The 15,440-nt window shown below is 44.8% G+C and overlaps 26 non-coding genes across 26 annotated transcripts; all 26 read left to right on the top strand.

The window, feature by feature from the left end:
- The first annotated feature begins 321 nt into the window (after nt 1–321).
- trnar-ucg (transfer RNA arginine (anticodon UCG)) lies at nt 322–394 on the top strand. Its single transcript has one exon. It is a non-coding gene; the product is annotated as a tRNA-Arg (tRNA).
- A 668-nt stretch (nt 395–1,062) lies between these two features.
- On the top strand, nt 1,063–1,136 carry trnai-aau (transfer RNA isoleucine (anticodon AAU)). Its single transcript has one exon. It is a non-coding gene; the product is annotated as a tRNA-Ile (tRNA).
- A 496-nt stretch (nt 1,137–1,632) lies between these two features.
- trnai-aau (transfer RNA isoleucine (anticodon AAU)) lies at nt 1,633–1,706 on the top strand. Its single transcript has one exon. It is a non-coding gene; the product is annotated as a tRNA-Ile (tRNA).
- Nucleotides 1,707–2,049: 343 nt separating this feature from the next.
- Nucleotides 2,050–2,122, top strand: trnar-ucg (transfer RNA arginine (anticodon UCG)). The gene has a single exon. It is a non-coding gene; the product is annotated as a tRNA-Arg (tRNA).
- Nucleotides 2,123–2,790: 668 nt separating this feature from the next.
- On the top strand, nt 2,791–2,864 carry trnai-aau (transfer RNA isoleucine (anticodon AAU)). The gene has a single exon. It is a non-coding gene; the product is annotated as a tRNA-Ile (tRNA).
- A 495-nt stretch (nt 2,865–3,359) lies between these two features.
- On the top strand, nt 3,360–3,433 carry trnai-aau (transfer RNA isoleucine (anticodon AAU)). Its single transcript has one exon. It is a non-coding gene; the product is annotated as a tRNA-Ile (tRNA).
- Nucleotides 3,434–3,773: 340 nt separating this feature from the next.
- trnar-ucg (transfer RNA arginine (anticodon UCG)) lies at nt 3,774–3,846 on the top strand. Its single transcript has one exon. It is a non-coding gene; the product is annotated as a tRNA-Arg (tRNA).
- Nucleotides 3,847–4,513: 667 nt separating this feature from the next.
- trnai-aau (transfer RNA isoleucine (anticodon AAU)) lies at nt 4,514–4,587 on the top strand. Its single transcript has one exon. It is a non-coding gene; the product is annotated as a tRNA-Ile (tRNA).
- Nucleotides 4,588–5,081: 494 nt separating this feature from the next.
- On the top strand, nt 5,082–5,155 carry trnai-aau (transfer RNA isoleucine (anticodon AAU)). The gene has a single exon. It is a non-coding gene; the product is annotated as a tRNA-Ile (tRNA).
- Nucleotides 5,156–5,495: 340 nt separating this feature from the next.
- trnar-ucg (transfer RNA arginine (anticodon UCG)) lies at nt 5,496–5,568 on the top strand. Its single transcript has one exon. It is a non-coding gene; the product is annotated as a tRNA-Arg (tRNA).
- Nucleotides 5,569–6,232: 664 nt separating this feature from the next.
- On the top strand, nt 6,233–6,306 carry trnai-aau (transfer RNA isoleucine (anticodon AAU)). The gene has a single exon. It is a non-coding gene; the product is annotated as a tRNA-Ile (tRNA).
- A 493-nt stretch (nt 6,307–6,799) lies between these two features.
- trnai-aau (transfer RNA isoleucine (anticodon AAU)) lies at nt 6,800–6,873 on the top strand. Its single transcript has one exon. It is a non-coding gene; the product is annotated as a tRNA-Ile (tRNA).
- A 341-nt stretch (nt 6,874–7,214) lies between these two features.
- On the top strand, nt 7,215–7,287 carry trnar-ucg (transfer RNA arginine (anticodon UCG)). The gene has a single exon. It is a non-coding gene; the product is annotated as a tRNA-Arg (tRNA).
- Nucleotides 7,288–7,953: 666 nt separating this feature from the next.
- trnai-aau (transfer RNA isoleucine (anticodon AAU)) lies at nt 7,954–8,027 on the top strand. The gene has a single exon. It is a non-coding gene; the product is annotated as a tRNA-Ile (tRNA).
- Nucleotides 8,028–8,521: 494 nt separating this feature from the next.
- On the top strand, nt 8,522–8,595 carry trnai-aau (transfer RNA isoleucine (anticodon AAU)). Its single transcript has one exon. It is a non-coding gene; the product is annotated as a tRNA-Ile (tRNA).
- Nucleotides 8,596–8,938: 343 nt separating this feature from the next.
- trnar-ucg (transfer RNA arginine (anticodon UCG)) lies at nt 8,939–9,011 on the top strand. The gene has a single exon. It is a non-coding gene; the product is annotated as a tRNA-Arg (tRNA).
- A 668-nt stretch (nt 9,012–9,679) lies between these two features.
- Nucleotides 9,680–9,753, top strand: trnai-aau (transfer RNA isoleucine (anticodon AAU)). The gene has a single exon. It is a non-coding gene; the product is annotated as a tRNA-Ile (tRNA).
- Nucleotides 9,754–10,250: 497 nt separating this feature from the next.
- On the top strand, nt 10,251–10,324 carry trnai-aau (transfer RNA isoleucine (anticodon AAU)). Its single transcript has one exon. It is a non-coding gene; the product is annotated as a tRNA-Ile (tRNA).
- Nucleotides 10,325–10,667: 343 nt separating this feature from the next.
- On the top strand, nt 10,668–10,740 carry trnar-ucg (transfer RNA arginine (anticodon UCG)). Its single transcript has one exon. It is a non-coding gene; the product is annotated as a tRNA-Arg (tRNA).
- Nucleotides 10,741–11,407: 667 nt separating this feature from the next.
- On the top strand, nt 11,408–11,480 carry trnai-aau (transfer RNA isoleucine (anticodon AAU)). The gene has a single exon. It is a non-coding gene; the product is annotated as a tRNA-Ile (tRNA).
- A 494-nt stretch (nt 11,481–11,974) lies between these two features.
- On the top strand, nt 11,975–12,048 carry trnai-aau (transfer RNA isoleucine (anticodon AAU)). Its single transcript has one exon. It is a non-coding gene; the product is annotated as a tRNA-Ile (tRNA).
- Nucleotides 12,049–12,390: 342 nt separating this feature from the next.
- Nucleotides 12,391–12,463, top strand: trnar-ucg (transfer RNA arginine (anticodon UCG)). Its single transcript has one exon. It is a non-coding gene; the product is annotated as a tRNA-Arg (tRNA).
- Nucleotides 12,464–13,131: 668 nt separating this feature from the next.
- trnai-aau (transfer RNA isoleucine (anticodon AAU)) lies at nt 13,132–13,205 on the top strand. The gene has a single exon. It is a non-coding gene; the product is annotated as a tRNA-Ile (tRNA).
- Nucleotides 13,206–13,701: 496 nt separating this feature from the next.
- trnai-aau (transfer RNA isoleucine (anticodon AAU)) lies at nt 13,702–13,775 on the top strand. Its single transcript has one exon. It is a non-coding gene; the product is annotated as a tRNA-Ile (tRNA).
- Nucleotides 13,776–14,118: 343 nt separating this feature from the next.
- trnar-ucg (transfer RNA arginine (anticodon UCG)) lies at nt 14,119–14,191 on the top strand. Its single transcript has one exon. It is a non-coding gene; the product is annotated as a tRNA-Arg (tRNA).
- Nucleotides 14,192–14,859: 668 nt separating this feature from the next.
- On the top strand, nt 14,860–14,932 carry trnai-aau (transfer RNA isoleucine (anticodon AAU)). The gene has a single exon. It is a non-coding gene; the product is annotated as a tRNA-Ile (tRNA).
- Nucleotides 14,933–15,440: the final 508 nt, after the last annotated feature.

Below are 15,440 nucleotides of genomic sequence, written 5' to 3'. Positions count from 1 at the left end.
TGTCTCATGATAGAGTGTGGATTTTGTTTGGTGGGATCCAAGAAAAAAAACCTCTGCCAACTTCCAGGTGACAGATCGGGCCATGTAAGCTTTATGACCTCCATTGGCAGATGATACTCTGGCTCAGTGGGTGGATCCACTGTGCATGTGTCAGGTAGGACTACGTTTTGTAAGAGCATGATACATGGGAGAAATGCTGTGACATGCACTTATTTCAAGCAACAATCAAGCAATATCCACCAGCCACCTGACCAACCCAACACCAGCAGTTGGCTCAAACAGACTCCAACGAACGTTCGTGAAAAGTATGGGCATCTGTCAGACCACGTGGCCTAACGGAGAAGGCGTCTGACTTCGGATCAGAAGATTGAGGGTTCGAGTCCCTTCGTGGTTGCTTGTGAGTCCTTGGGGAGCAGGGACGCTTTCCCAGTTTGTTCACGGCAGGCCAACCTAGGATGCTTTATGTCATCCAAAATTGCTACGCTGTTGTCAATTTCATGTCCTTCAACAGAGACTCTACGAGTTCTCAAACGAGGCTCGAATGGCCAGCTTGGGGACTGAAGCCATGAACTTGGCCTTATCAGTGCCAGGCTCGAGTCATCTTGGCTTAGAAGCAACCATAGAAAGTCAATAACGTTCCATGACCTCAAGCGACACGGGTGAAAAAATCCCAACTTGGAAGCATGCTGTTGGTGGAACTCCACCTGGAAAAGATCCAGTGTGCTCTGTTTCACTCCCCGTTGAAGGTATGTGTTGGAGTTTGTTCAAAACACAGCCATGCCACTATTCTTGAAGCATTTTCATTAGGAAACAGTGCTTTCGACTGTTTTCATATTTTAGTCTACTAAAGTATGACTTTGTTAGTTTCTCCAGCCACACTGTTCATCAGCTGAACTGCATAGGTGGCTTCTGATCAGTGGGAGCTTCCAAGAGTTGGCTTTCATTGGTACAGCTTGAAGTAATTTCTTGTAAACACACATTTCTCTTGTGTGCTTAACAGTTCTTCCACCCTCTTTTTTGGTATATTAGTCAACAAAAGGGTCGGTTCACGCATACGTTGTAGGCCGGTTAGCTCAGCTGGTCAGAGCGTGGTGCTAATAACGCCAAAGTCATGGGTTCAATCCCCATACTGGCCATTCCAGCAGCCTTCCAAGGTGCTGTCTCATGATAGACTGTGGATTTTGTTTGGTGGGATCCAAGAAAAAAAACCTCTGCCAGCTTCCAGGTGAGTGATGTACGCAACTACAAATGACAGCAAACCACAAAATTCACTGACACATGACACGTTACTAAACACATTACATGCTTAGCTAGTATCTCCAAATCACTTTTCCAGCTACTTTCTGGATAAATCACTCATTTCCAAAGTCTCACACAGCATACTGCATCAAAAAGTGCTGCTTTATATCCTCACCTATCAACCCTAACATTAGAAGACGCACACCAGGTATTGTTTTGTGGCAAATTTCTTCTTAAAGCATTTTTTGTAAGTCAACAGAGGACTTTTTTTACACACTATGTTGAAGTAATTTCTTGTACACACACATTTCTCTTGTGTGCTTAACAGTTCTTCCACCCTCTTTTTTGGTATATTAGTCAAAAAAAAAAGGGTTGGTTTAGGCACAAGTTGTAGGCCGGTTAGCTCAGCTGGTCAGAGCGTGGTGCTAATAACGCCAAAGTCATGGGTTCAATCCCCATACTGGCCATTCCAGCAGCCATCCAAGGTGCTGTCTCATGATAGAGTGTGGATTTTGTTTGGTGGGATCCAAGAAAAAAAACCTCTGCCAACTTCCAGGTGACAGATCGGGCCATGTAAGCTTTATGACCTCCATTGGCAGATGATACTCTGGCTCAGTGGGTGGATCCACTGTGCATGTGTCAGGTAGGACTACGTTTTGTAAGAGCATGATACATGGGAGAAATGCTGTGACATGCACTTATTTCAAGCAACAATCAAGCAATATCCACCAGCCACCTGACCAACCCAACACCAGCAGTTGGCTCAAACAGACTCCAACGAACGTTCGTGAAAAGTATGGGCATCTGTCAGACCACGTGGCCTAACGGAGAAGGCGTCTGACTTCGGATCAGAAGATTGAGGGTTCGAGTCCCTTCGTGGTTGCTTGTGAGTCCTTGGGGAGCAGGGACGCTTTCCCAGTTTGTTCACGGCAGGCCAACCTAGGATGCTTTATGTCATCCAAAATTGCTACGCTGTTGTCAATTTCATGTCCTTCAACAGAGACTCTACGAGTTCTCAAACGAGGCTCGAATGGCCAGCTTGGGGACTGAAGCCATGAACTTGGCCTTATCAGTGCCAGGCTCGAGTCATCTTGGCTTAGAAGCAACCATAGAAAGTCAATAACGTTCCATGACCTCAAGCGACACGGGTGAAAAAATCCCAACTTGGAAGCATGCTGTTGGTGGAACTCCACCTGGAAAAGATCCAGTGTGCTCTGTTTCACTCCCCGTTGAAGGTATGTGTTGGAGTTTGTTCAAAACACAGCCATGCCACTATTCTTGAAGCATTTTCATTAGGAAACAGTGCTTTCGACTGTTTTCATATTTTAGTCTACTAAAGTATGACTTTGTTAGTTTCTCCAGCCACACTGTTCATCAGCTGAACTGCATAGGTGGCTTCTGATCAGTGGGAGCTTCCAAGAGTTGGCTTTCATTGGTACAGCTTGAAGTAATTTCTTGTAAACACACATTTCTCTTGTGTGCTTAACAGTTCTTCCACCCTCTTTTTTGGTATATTAGTCAACAAAAGGGTCGGTTCACGCATACGTTGTAGGCCGGTTAGCTCAGCTGGTCAGAGCGTGGTGCTAATAACGCCAAAGTCATGGGTTCAATCCCCATACTGGCCATTCCAGCAGCCTTCCAAGGTGCTGTCTCATGATAGACTGTGGATTTTGTTTGGTGGGATCCAAGAAAAAAACCTCTGCCAGCTTCCAGGTGAGTGATGTACGCAACTACAAATGACAGCAAACCACAAAATTCACTGACACATGACACGTTACTAAACACATTACATGCTTAGCTAGTATCTCCAAATCACTTTTCCAGCTACTTTCTGGATAAATCACTCATTTCCAAAGTCTCACACAGCATACTGCATCAAAAAGTGCTGCTTTATATCCTCACCTATCAACCCTAACATTAGAAGACGCACACCAGGTATTGTTTTGTGGCAAATTTCTTCTTAAAGCATTTTTTGTAAGTCAACAGAGGACTTTTTTTTACACACTATGTTGAAGTAATTTCTTGTACACACACATTCTCTTGTGTGCTTAACAGTTCTTCCACCCTCTTTTTTGGTATATTAGTCAAAAAAAAAAGGGTTGGTTTAGGCACAAGTTGTAGGCCGGTTAGCTCAGCTGGTCAGAGCGTGGTGCTAATAACGCCAAAGTCATGGGTTCAATCCCCATACTGGCCATTCCAGCAGCCATCCAAGGTGCTGTCTCATGATAGAGTGTGGTTTTGTTTGGTGGGATCCAAGAAAAAAACCTCTGCCAACTTCCAGGTGACAGATCGGGCCATGTAAGCTTTATGACCTCCATTGGCAGATGATACTCTGGCTCAGTGGGTGGATCCACTGTGCATGTGCAGGTAGGACTACGTTTTGTAAGAGCATGATACATGGGAGAAATGCTGTGACATGCACTTATTTCAAGCAACAATCAAGCAATATCCACCAGCCACCTGACCAACCCAACACCAGCAGTTGGCTCAAACAGACTCCAACGAACGTTCGTGAAAAGTATGGGCATCTGTCAGACCACGTGGCCTAACGGAGAAGGCGTCTGACTTCGGATCAGAAGATTGAGGGTTCGAGTCCCTTCGTGGTTGCTTGTGAGTCCTTGGGGAGCAGGGACGCTTTCCCAGTTTGTTCACGGCAGGCCAACCTAGGATGCTTTATGTCATCCAAATTGCTACGCTGTTGTCAATTTCATGTCCTTCAACAGAGACTCTACGAGTTCTCAAACGAGGCTCGAATGGCCAGCTTGGGGACTGAAGCCATGAACTTGGCCTTATCAGTGCCAGGCTCGAGTCATCTTGGCTTAGAAGCAACCATAGAAAGTCAATAACGTTCCATGACCTCAAGCGACACGGGTGAAAAAATCCCAACTTGGAAGCATGCTGTTGGTGGAACTCCACCTGGAAAAGATCCAGTGTGCTCTGTTTCACTCCCCGTTGAAGGTATGTGTTGGAGTTTGTTCAAAACACAGCCATGCCACTATTCTTGAAGCATTTTCATTAGGAAACAGTGCTTTCGACTGTTTTCATATTTTAGTCTACTAAAGTATGACTTTGTTAGTTTCTCCAGCCACACTGTTCATCAGCTGAACTGCATAGGTGGCTTCTGATCAGTGGGAGCTTCCAAGAGTTGGCTTTCATTGGTACAGCTTGAAGTAATTTCTTGTAAACACACATTTCTCTTGTGTGCTTAACAGTTCTTCCACCCTCTTTTTTGGTATATTAGTCAACAAAAGGGTCGGTTCACGCATACGTTGTAGGCCGGTTAGCTCAGCTGGTCAGAGCGTGGTGCTAATAACGCCAAAGTCATGGGTTCAATCCCCATACTGGCCATTCCAGCAGCCTTCCAAGGTGCTGTCTCATGATAGACTGTGGATTTGTTTGGTGGGATCCAAGAAAAAAAACCTCTGCCAGCTTCCAGGTGAGTGATGTACGCAACTACAAATGACAGCAAACCACAAAATTCACTGACACATGACACGTTACTAAACACATTACATGCTTAGCTAGTATCTCCAAATCACTTTTCCAGCTACTTTCTGGATAAATCACTCATTTCCAAAGTCTCACACAGCATACTGCATCAAAAAGTGCTGCTTTATATCCTCACCTATCAACCCTAACATTAGAAGACGCACACCAGGTATTGTTTTGTGGCAAATTTCTTCTTAAAGCATTTTTTGTAAGTCAACAGAGGACTTTTTTTTACACACTATGTTGAAGTAATTTCTTGTACACACACATTTCTCTTGTGTGCTTAACAGTTCTTCCACCCTCTTTTTGGTATATTAGTCAAAAAAAAAGGGTTGGTTTAGGCACAAGTTGTAGGCCGGTTAGCTCAGCTGGTCAGAGCGTGGTGCTAATAACGCCAAAGTCATGGGTTCAATCCCCATACTGGCCATTCCAGCAGCCATCCAAGGTGCTGTCTCATGATAGAGTGTGGTTTTGTTTGGTGGGATCCAAGAAAAAAAACCTCTGCCAACTTCCAGGTGACAGATCGGGCCATGTAAGCTTTATGACCTCCATTGGCAGATGATACTCTGGCTCAGTGGGTGGATCCACTGTGCATGTGCAGGTAGGACTACGTTTTGTAAGAGCATGATACATGGGAGAAATGCTGTGACATGCACTTATTTCAAGCAACAATCAAGCAATATCCACCAGCCACCTGACCAACCCAACACCAGCAGTTGGCTCAAACAGACTCCAACGAACGTTCGTGAAAGTATGGGCATCTGTCAGACCACGTGGCCTAACGGAGAAGGCGTCTGACTTCGGATCAGAAGATTGAGGGTTCGAGTCCCTTCGTGGTTGCTTGTGAGTCCTTGGGGAGCAGGGACGCTTTCCCAGTTTGTTCACGGCAGGCCAACCTAGGATGCTTTATGTCATCCAAAATTGCTACGCTGTTGTCAATTTCATGTCCTTCAACAGAGACTCTACGAGTTCTCAAACGAGGCTCGAATGGCCAGCTTGGGGACTGAAGCCATGAACTTGGCCTTATCAGTGCCAGGCTCGAGTCATCTTGGCTTAGAAGCAACCATAGAAGTCAATAACGTTCCATGACCTCAAGCGACACGGGTGAAAAAATCCCAACTTGGAAGCATGCTGTTGGTGGAACTCCACCTGGAAAAGATCCAGTGTGCTCTGTTTCACTCCCCGTTGAAGGTATGTGTTGGAGTTTGTTCAAAACACAGCCATGCCACTATTCTTGAAGCATTTCATTAGGAAACAGTGCTTTCGACTGTTTTCATATTTAGTCTACTAAAGTATGACTTTGTTAGTTTCTCCAGCCACACTGTTCATCAGCTGAACTGCATAGGTGGCTTCTGATCAGTGGGAGCTTCCAAGAGTTGGCTTTCATTGGTACAGCTTGAAGTAATTTCTTGTAAACACACATTTCTCTTGTGTGCTTAACAGTTCTTCCACCCTCTTTTTGGTATATTAGTCAACAAAAGGGTCGGTTCACGCATACGTTGTAGGCCGGTTAGCTCAGCTGGTCAGAGCGTGGTGCTAATAACGCCAAAGTCATGGGTTCAATCCCCATACTGGCCATTCCAGCAGCCTTCCAAGGTGCTGTCTCATGATAGACTGTGGATTTTGTTTGGTGGGATCCAAGAAAAAAAACCTCTGCCAGCTTCCAGGTGAGTGATGTACGCAACTACAAATGACAGCAAACCACAAAATTCACTGACACATGACACGTTACTAAACACATTACATGCTTAGCTAGTATCTCCAAATCACTTTTCCAGCTACTTTCTGGATAAATCACTCATTTCCAAAGTCTCACACAGCATACTGCATCAAAAGTGCTGCTTTATATCCTCACCTATCAACCCTAACATTAGAAGACGCACACCAGGTATTGTTTTGTGGCAAATTTCTTCTTAAAGCATTTTTTGTAAGTCAACAGAGGACTTTTTTTACACACTATGTTGAAGTAATTTCTTGTACACACACATTCTCTTGTGTGCTTAACAGTTCTTCCACCCTCTTTTTTGGTATATTAGTCAAAAAAAAAGGGTTGGTTTAGGCACAAGTTGTAGGCCGGTTAGCTCAGCTGGTCAGAGCGTGGTGCTAATAACGCCAAAGTCATGGGTTCAATCCCCATACTGGCCATTCCAGCAGCCATCCAAGGTGCTGTCTCATGATAGAGTGTGGATTTTGTTTGGTGGGATCCAAGAAAAAAACCTCTGCCAACTTCCAGGTGACAGATCGGGCCATGTAAGCTTTATGACCTCCATTGGCAGATGATACTCTGGCTCAGTGGGTGGATCCACTGTGCATGTGGCAGGTAGGACTACGTTTTGTAAGAGCATGATACATGGGAGAAATGCTGTGACATGCACTTATTTCAAGCAACAATCAAGCAATATCCACCAGCCACCTGACCAACCCAACACCAGCAGTTGGCTCAAACAGACTCCAACGAACGTTCGTGAAAAGTATGGCATCTGTCAGACCACGTGGCCTAACGGAGAAGGCGTCTGACTTCGGATCAGAAGATTGAGGGTTCGAGTCCCTTCGTGGTTGCTTGTGAGTCCTTGGGGAGCAGGGACGCTTTCCCAGTTTGTTCACGGCAGGCCAACCTAGGATGCTTTATGTCATCCAAAATTGCTACGCTGTTGTCAATTTCATGTCCTTCAACAGAGACTCTACGAGTTCTCAAACGAGGCTCGAATGGCCAGCTTGGGGACTGAAGCCATGAACTTGGCCTTATCAGTGCCAGGCTCGAGTCATCTTGGCTTAGAAGCAACCATAGAAAGTCAATAACGTTCCATGACCTCAAGCGACACGGGTGAAAAAATCCCAACTTGGAAGCATGCTGTTGGTGGAGCTCCACCTGGAAAAGATCCAGTGTGCTCTGTTTCACTCCCCGTTGAAGGTATGTGTTGGAGTTTGTTCAAAACACAGCCATGCCACTATTCTTGAAGCATTTTCATTAGGAAACAGTGCTTTCGACTGTTTCATATTTTAGTCTACTAAAGTATGACTTTGTTAGTTTCTCCAGCCACACTGTTCATCAGCTGAACTGCATAGGTGGCTTCTGATCAGTGGGAGCTTCCAAGAGTTGGCTTTCATTGGTACAGCTTGAAGTAATTCTTGTAAACACACATTTCTCTTGTGTGCTTAACAGTTCTTCCACCCTCTTTTTTGGTATATTAGTCAACAAAAGGGTCGGTTCACGCATACGTTGTAGGCCGGTTAGCTCAGCTGGTCAGAGCGTGGTGCTAATAACGCCAAAGTCATGGGTTCAATCCCCATACTGGCCATTCCAGCAGCCTTCCAAGGTGCTGTCTCATGATAGACTGTGGATTTTGTTTGGTGGGATCCAAGAAAAAAACCTCTGCCAGCTTCCAGGTGAGTGATGTACGCAACTACAAATGACAGCAAACCACAAAATTCACTGACACATGACACGTTACTAAACACATTACATGCTTAGCTAGTATCTCCAAATCACTTTTCCAGCTACTTTCTGGATAAATCACTCATTTCCAAAGTCTCACACAGCATACTGCATCAAAAAGTGCTGCTTTATATCCTCACCTATCAACCCTAACATTAGAAGACGCACACCAGGTATTGTTTTGTGGCAAATTTCTTCTTAAAGCATTTTTTGTAAGTCAACAGAGGACTTTTTTTTACACACTATGTTGAAGTAATTTCTTGTACACACACATTTCTCTTGTGTGCTTAACAGTTCTTCCACCCTCTTTTTGGTATATTAGTCAAAAAAAAAGGGTTGGTTTAGGCACAAGTTGTAGGCCGGTTAGCTCAGCTGGTCAGAGCGTGGTGCTAATAACGCCAAAGTCATGGGTTCAATCCCCATACTGGCCATTCCAGCAGCCATCCAAGGTGCTGTCTCATGATAGAGTGTGGGTTTTGTTTGGTGGGATCCAGGAAAAAAAACCTCTGCCAACTTCCAGGTGACAGATCGGGCCATGTAAGCTTTATGACCTCCATTGGCAGATGATACTCTGGCTCAGTGGGTGGATCCACTGTGCATGTGGCAGGTAGGACTACGTTTTGTAAGAGCATGATACATGGGAGAAATGCTGTGACATGCACTTATTTCAAGCAACAATCAAGCAATATCCACCAGCCACCTGACCAACCCAACACCAGCAGTTGGCTCAAACAGACTCCAACGAACGTTCGTGAAAAGTATGGGCATCTGTCAGACCACGTGGCCTAACGGAGAAGGCGTCTGACTTCGGATCAGAAGATTGAGGGTTCGAGTCCCTTCGTGGTTGCTTGTGAGTCCTTGGGGAGCAGGGACGCTTTCCCAGTTTGTTCACGGCAGGCCAACCTAGGATGCTTTATGTCATCCAAAATTGCTACGCTGTTGTCAATTTCATGTCCTTCAACAGAGACTCTACGAGTTCTCAAACGAGGCTCGAATGGCCAGCTTGGGGACTGAAGCCATGAACTTGGCCTTATCAGTGCCAGGCTCGAGTCATCTTGGCTTAGAAGCAACCATAGAAAGTCAATAACGTTCCATGACCTCAAGCGACACGGGTGAAAAAATCCCAACTTGGAAGCATGCTGTTGGTGGAACTCCACCTGGAAAAGATCCAGTGTGCTCTGTTTCACTCCCCGTTGAAGGTATGTGTTGGAGTTTGTTCAAAACACAGCCATGCCACTATTCTTGAAGCATTTTCATTAGGAAACAGTGCTTTCGACTGTTTTCATATTTTAGTCTACTAAAGTATGACTTTGTTAGTTTCTCCAGCCACACTGTTCATCAGCTGAACTGCATAGGTGGCTTCTGATCAGTGGGAGCTTCCAAGAGTTGGCTTTCATTGGTACAGCTTGAAGTAATTTCTTGTAAACACACATTTCTCTTGTGTGCTTAACAGTTCTTCCACCCTCTTTTTTGGTATATTAGTCAACAAAAGGGTCGGTTCACGCATACGTTGTAGGCCGGTTAGCTCAGCTGGTCAGAGCGTGGTGCTAATAACGCCAAAGTCATGGGTTCAATCCCCATACTGGCCATTCCAGCAGCCTTCCAAGGTGCTGTCTCATGATAGACTGTGGATTTTGTTTGGTGGGATCCAAGGAAAAAAACCTCTGCCAGCTTCCAGGTGAGTGATGTACGCAACTACAAATGACAGCAAACCACAAAATTCACTGACACATGACACGTTACTAAACACATTACATGCTTAGCTAGTATCTCCAAATCACTTTTCCAGCTACTTTCTGGATAAATCACTCATTTCCAAAGTCTCACACAGCATACTGCATCAAAAAGTGCTGCTTTATATCCTCACCTATCAACCCTAACATTAGAAGACGCACACCAGGTATTGTTTTGTGGCAAATTTCTTCTTAAAGCATTTTTTGTAAGTCAACAGAGGACTTTTTTTTACACACTATGTTGAAGTAATTTCTTGTACACACACATTTCTCTTGTGTGCTTAACAGTTCTTCCACCCTCTTTTTTGGTATATTAGTCAAAAAAAAAAGGGTTGGTTTAGGCACAAGTTGTAGGCCGGTTAGCTCAGCTGGTCAGAGCGTGGTGCTAATAACGCCAAAGTCATGGGTTCAATCCCCATACTGGCCATTCCAGCAGCCATCCAAGGTGCTGTCTCATGATAGAGTGTGGGTTTTGTTTGGTGGGATCCAGGAAAAAAAACCTCTGCCAACTTCCAGGTGACAGATCGGGCCATGTAAGCTTTATGACCTCCATTGGCAGATGATACTCTGGCTCAGTGGGTGGATCCACTGTGCATGTGGCAGGTAGGACTACGTTTTGTAAGAGCATGATACATGGGAGAAATGCTGTGACATGCACTTATTTCAAGCAACAATCAAGCAATATCCACCAGCCACCTGACCAACCCAACACCAGCAGTTGGCTCAAACAGACTCCAACGAACGTTCGTGAAAAGTATGGGCATCTGTCAGACCACGTGGCCTAACGGAGAAGGCGTCTGACTTCGGATCAGAAGATTGAGGGTTCGAGTCCCTTCGTGGTTCCTTGTGAGTCCTTGGGGAGCAGGGACGCTTTCCCAGTTTGTTCACGGCAGGCCAACCTAGGATGCTTTATGTCATCCAAAATTGCTACGCTGTTGTCAATTTCATGTCCTTCAACAGAGACTCTACGAGTTCTCAAACGAGGCTCGAATGGCCAGCTTGGGGACTGAAGCCATGAACTTGGCCTTATCAGTGCCAGGCTCGAGTCATCTTGGCTTAGAAGCAACCATAGAAAGTCAATAACGTTCCATGACCTCAAGCGACACGGGTGAAAAAATCCCAACTTGGAAGCATGCTGTTGGTGGAACTCCACCTGGAAAAGATCCAGTGTGCTCTGTTTCACTCCCCGTTGAAGGTATGTGTTGGAGTTTGTTCAAAACACAGCCATGCCACTATTCTTGAAGCATTTTCATTAGGAAACAGTGCTTTCGACTGTTTTCATATTTTAGTCTACTAAAGTATGACTTTGTTAGTTTCTCCAGCCACACTGTTCATCAGCTGAACTGCATAGGTGGCTTCTGATCAGTGGGAGCTTCCAAGAGTTGGCTTTCATTGGTACAGCTTGAAGTAATTTCTTGTAAACACACATTTCTCTTGTGTGCTTAACAGTTCTTCCACCCTCTTTTTGGTATATTAGTCAACAAAAGGGTCGGTTCACGCATACGTTGTAGGCCGGTTAGCTCAGCTGGTCAGAGCGTGGTGCTAATAACGCCAAAGTCATGGGTTCAATCCCATACTGGCCATTCCAGCAGCCTTCCAAGGTGCTGTCTCATGATAGACTGTGGATTTTGTTTGGTGGGATCCAAGGAAAAAAACCTCTGCCAGCTTCCAGGTGAGTGATGTACGCAACTACAAATGACAGCAAACCACAAAATTCACTGACACATGACACGTTACTAAACACATTACATGCTTAGCTAGTATCTCCAAATCACTTTTCCAGCTACTTTCTGGATAAATCACTCATTTCCAAAGTCTCACACAGCATACTGCATCAAAAAGTGCTGCTTTATATCCTCACCTATCAACCCTAACATTAGAAGACGCACACCAGGTATTGTTTTGTGGCAAATTTCTTCTTAAAGCATTTTTGTAAGTCAACAGAGGACTTTTTTTACACACTATGTTGAAGTAATTTCTTGTACACACACATTTCTCTTGTGTGCTTAACAGTTCTTCCACCCTCTTTTTGGTATATTAGTCAAAAAAAAAAGGGTTGGTTTAGGCACAAGTTGTAGGCCGGTTAGCTCAGCTGGTCAGAGCGTGGTGCTAATAACGCCAAAGTCATGGGTTCAATCCCCATACTGGCCATTCCAGCAGCCATCCAAGGTGCTGTCTCATGATAGAGTGTGGATTTTGTTTGGTGGGATCCAAGAAAAAAACCTCTGCCAACTTCCAGGTGACAGATCGGGCCATGTAAGCTTTATGACCTCCATTGGCAGATGATACTCTGGCTCAGTGGGTGGATCCACTGTGCATGTGGCAGGTAGGACTACGTTTTGTAAGAGCATGATACATGGGAGAAATGCTGTGACATGCACTTATTTCAAGCAACAATCAAGCAATATCCACCAGCCACCTGACCAACCCAACACCAGCAGTTGGCTCAAACAGACTCCAACGAACGTTCGTGAAAAGTATGGGCATCTGTCAGACCACGTGGCCTAACGGAGAAGGCGTCTGACTTCGGATCAGAAGATTGAGGGTTCGAGTCCCTTCGTGGTTGCTTGTGAGTCCTTGGGGAGCAGGGACGCTTTCCCAGTTTGTTCACGGCAGGCCAACCTAGGATGCTTTATGTCATCCAAAATTGCTACGCTGTTGTCAATTTCATGTCCTTCAACAGAGACTCTACGAGTTCTCAAACGAGGCTCGAATGGCCAGCTTGGGGACTGAAGCCATGAACTTGGCCTTATCAGTGCCAGGCTCGAGTCATCTTGGCTTAGAAGCAACCATAGAAAGTCAATAACGTTCCATGACCTCAAGCGACACGGGTGAAAAAATCCCAACTTGGAAGCATGCTGTTGGTGGAGCTCCACCTGGAAAAGATCCAGTGTGCTCTGTTTCACTCCCCGTTGAAGGTATGTGTTGGAGTTTGTTCAAAACACAGCCATGCCACTATTCTTGAAGCATTTTCATTAGGAAACAGTGCTTTCGACTGTTTTCATATTTTAGTCTACTAAAGTATGACTTTGTTAGTTTCTCCAGCCACACTGTTCATCAGCTGAACTGCATAGGTGGCTTCTGATCAGTGGGAGCTTCCAAGAGTTGGCTTTCATTGGTACAGCTTGAAGTAATTTCTTGTAAACACACATTTCTCTTGTGTGCTTAACAGTTCTTCCACCCTCTTTTTTGGTATATTAGTCAACAAAAGGGTCGGTTCACGCATACGTTGTAGGCCGGTTAGCTCAGCTGGTCAGAGCGTGGTGCTAATAACGCCAAAGTCATGGGTTCAATCCCCATACTGGCCATTCCAGCAGCCTTCCAAGGTGCTGTCTCATGATAGACTGTGGATTTTGTTTGGTGGGATCCAAGAAAAAAACCTCTGCCAGCTTCCAGGTGAGTGATGTACGCAACTACAAATGACAGCAAACCACAAAATTCACTGACACATGACACGTTACTAAACACATTACATGCTTAGCTAGTATCTCCAAATCACTTTTCCAGCTACTTTCTGGATAAATCACTCATTTCCAAAGTCTCACACAGCATACTGCATCAAAAAGTGCTGCTTTATATCCTCACCTATCAACCCTAACATTAGAAGACGCACACCAGGTATTGTTTTGTGGCAAATTTCTTCTTAAAGCATTTTTTGTAAGTCAACAGAGGACTTTTTTTTACACACTATGTTGAAGTAATTTCTTGTACACACACATTTCTCTTGTGTGCTTAACAGTTCTTCCACCCTCTTTTTTGGTATATTAGTCAAAAAAAAAAGGGTTGGTTTAGGCACAAGTTGTAGGCCGGTTAGCTCAGCTGGTCAGAGCGTGGTGCTAATAACGCCAAAGTCATGGGTTCAATCCCCATACTGGCCATTCCAGCAGCCATCCAAGGTGCTGTCTCATGATAGAGTGTGGGTTTTGTTTGGTGGGATCCAGGAAAAAAAACCTCTGCCAACTTCCAGGTGACAGATCGGGCCATGTAAGCTTTATGACCTCCATTGGCAGATGATACTCTGGCTCAGTGGGTGGATCCACTGTGCATGTGGCAGGTAGGACTACGTTTTGTAAGAGCATGATACATGGGAGAAATGCTGTGACATGCACTTATTTCAAGCAACAATCAAGCAATATCCACCAGCCACCTGACCAACCCAACACCAGCAGTTGGCTCAAACAGACTCCAACGAACGTTCGTGAAAAGTATGGGCATCTGTCAGACCACGTGGCCTAACGGAGAAGGCGTCTGACTTCGGATCAGAAGATTGAGGGTTCGAGTCCCTTCGTGGTTGCTTGTGAGTCCTTGGGGAGCAGGGACGCTTTCCCAGTTTGTTCACGGCAGGCCAACCTAGGATGCTTTATGTCATCCAAAATTGCTACGCTGTTGTCAATTTCATGTCCTTCAACAGAGACTCTACGAGTTCTCAAACGAGGCTCGAATGGCCAGCTTGGGGACTGAAGCCATGAACTTGGCCTTATCAGTGCCAGGCTCGAGTCATCTTGGCTTAGAAGCAACCATAGAAAGTCAATAACGTTCCATGACCTCAAGCGACACGGGTGAAAAAATCCCAACTTGGAAGCATGCTGTTGGTGGAGCTCCACCTGGAAAAGATCCAGTGTGCTCTGTTTCACTCCCCGTTGAAGGTATGTGTTGGAGTTTGTTCAAAACACAGCCATGCCACTATTCTTGAAGCATTTTCATTAGGAAACAGTGCTTTCGACTGTTTTCATATTTTAGTCTACTAAAGTATGACTTTGTTAGTTTCTCCAGCCACACTGTTCATCAGCTGAACTGCGTAGGTGGCTTCTGATCAGTGGGAGCTTCCAAGAGTTGGCTTTCACTGGTACAGCTTGAAGTAATTTCTTGTAAACACACATTTCTCTTGTGTGCTTAACAGTTCTTCCACCCTCTTTTTTGGTATATTAGTCAACAAAAGGGTCGGTTCACGCATGCGTTGTAGGCCGGTTAGCTCAGCTGGTCAGAGCGTGGTGCTAATAACGCCAAAGTCATGGGTTCAATCCCATACTGGCCATTCCAGCAGCCTTCCAAGGTGCTGTCTCATGATAGACTGTGGATTTTGTTTGGTGGGATCCAAGAAAAAAACCTCTGCCAGCTTCCAGGTGAGTGATGTACGCAACTACAAATGACAGCAAACCACAAAATTCACTGACACATGACACGTTACTAAACACATTACATGCTTAGCTAGTATCTCCAAATCACTTTTCCAGCTACTTTCTGGATAAATCACTCATTTCCAAAGTCTCACATGTGATAGATTATTAGTTGAAGTTCATAATGGTTAAAAGTTACTCAATGTATTATTTAATTTCTTTCAAATATGTAAATGTATAAACAAGGGTAAAAGAAGTCCCATCAAGTCCCAGAGATGTGATGTAACACAAAACAGTTAAGAGTCCATGACTATGTTCAACCGGATAACAATCCTTAATGTGACTATAACCTGTGTAAAATTCAATCTGTGATCTACTTGTCAAGCCTGGGGAATAATCCATGTGATTTAGTGATCGTGATTGATT

The sequence above is a fragment of the Oreochromis niloticus genome, linkage group LG23 (assembly GCF_001858045.2).
Source record: "Oreochromis niloticus isolate F11D_XX linkage group LG23, O_niloticus_UMD_NMBU, whole genome shotgun sequence".
NCBI lineage: Eukaryota > Metazoa > Chordata > Actinopteri > Cichliformes > Cichlidae > Oreochromis > Oreochromis niloticus.
The sequence above is the reverse complement of the archived record's forward strand: the minus strand, read 5'-3'. Positions and strand labels throughout refer to the sequence as shown.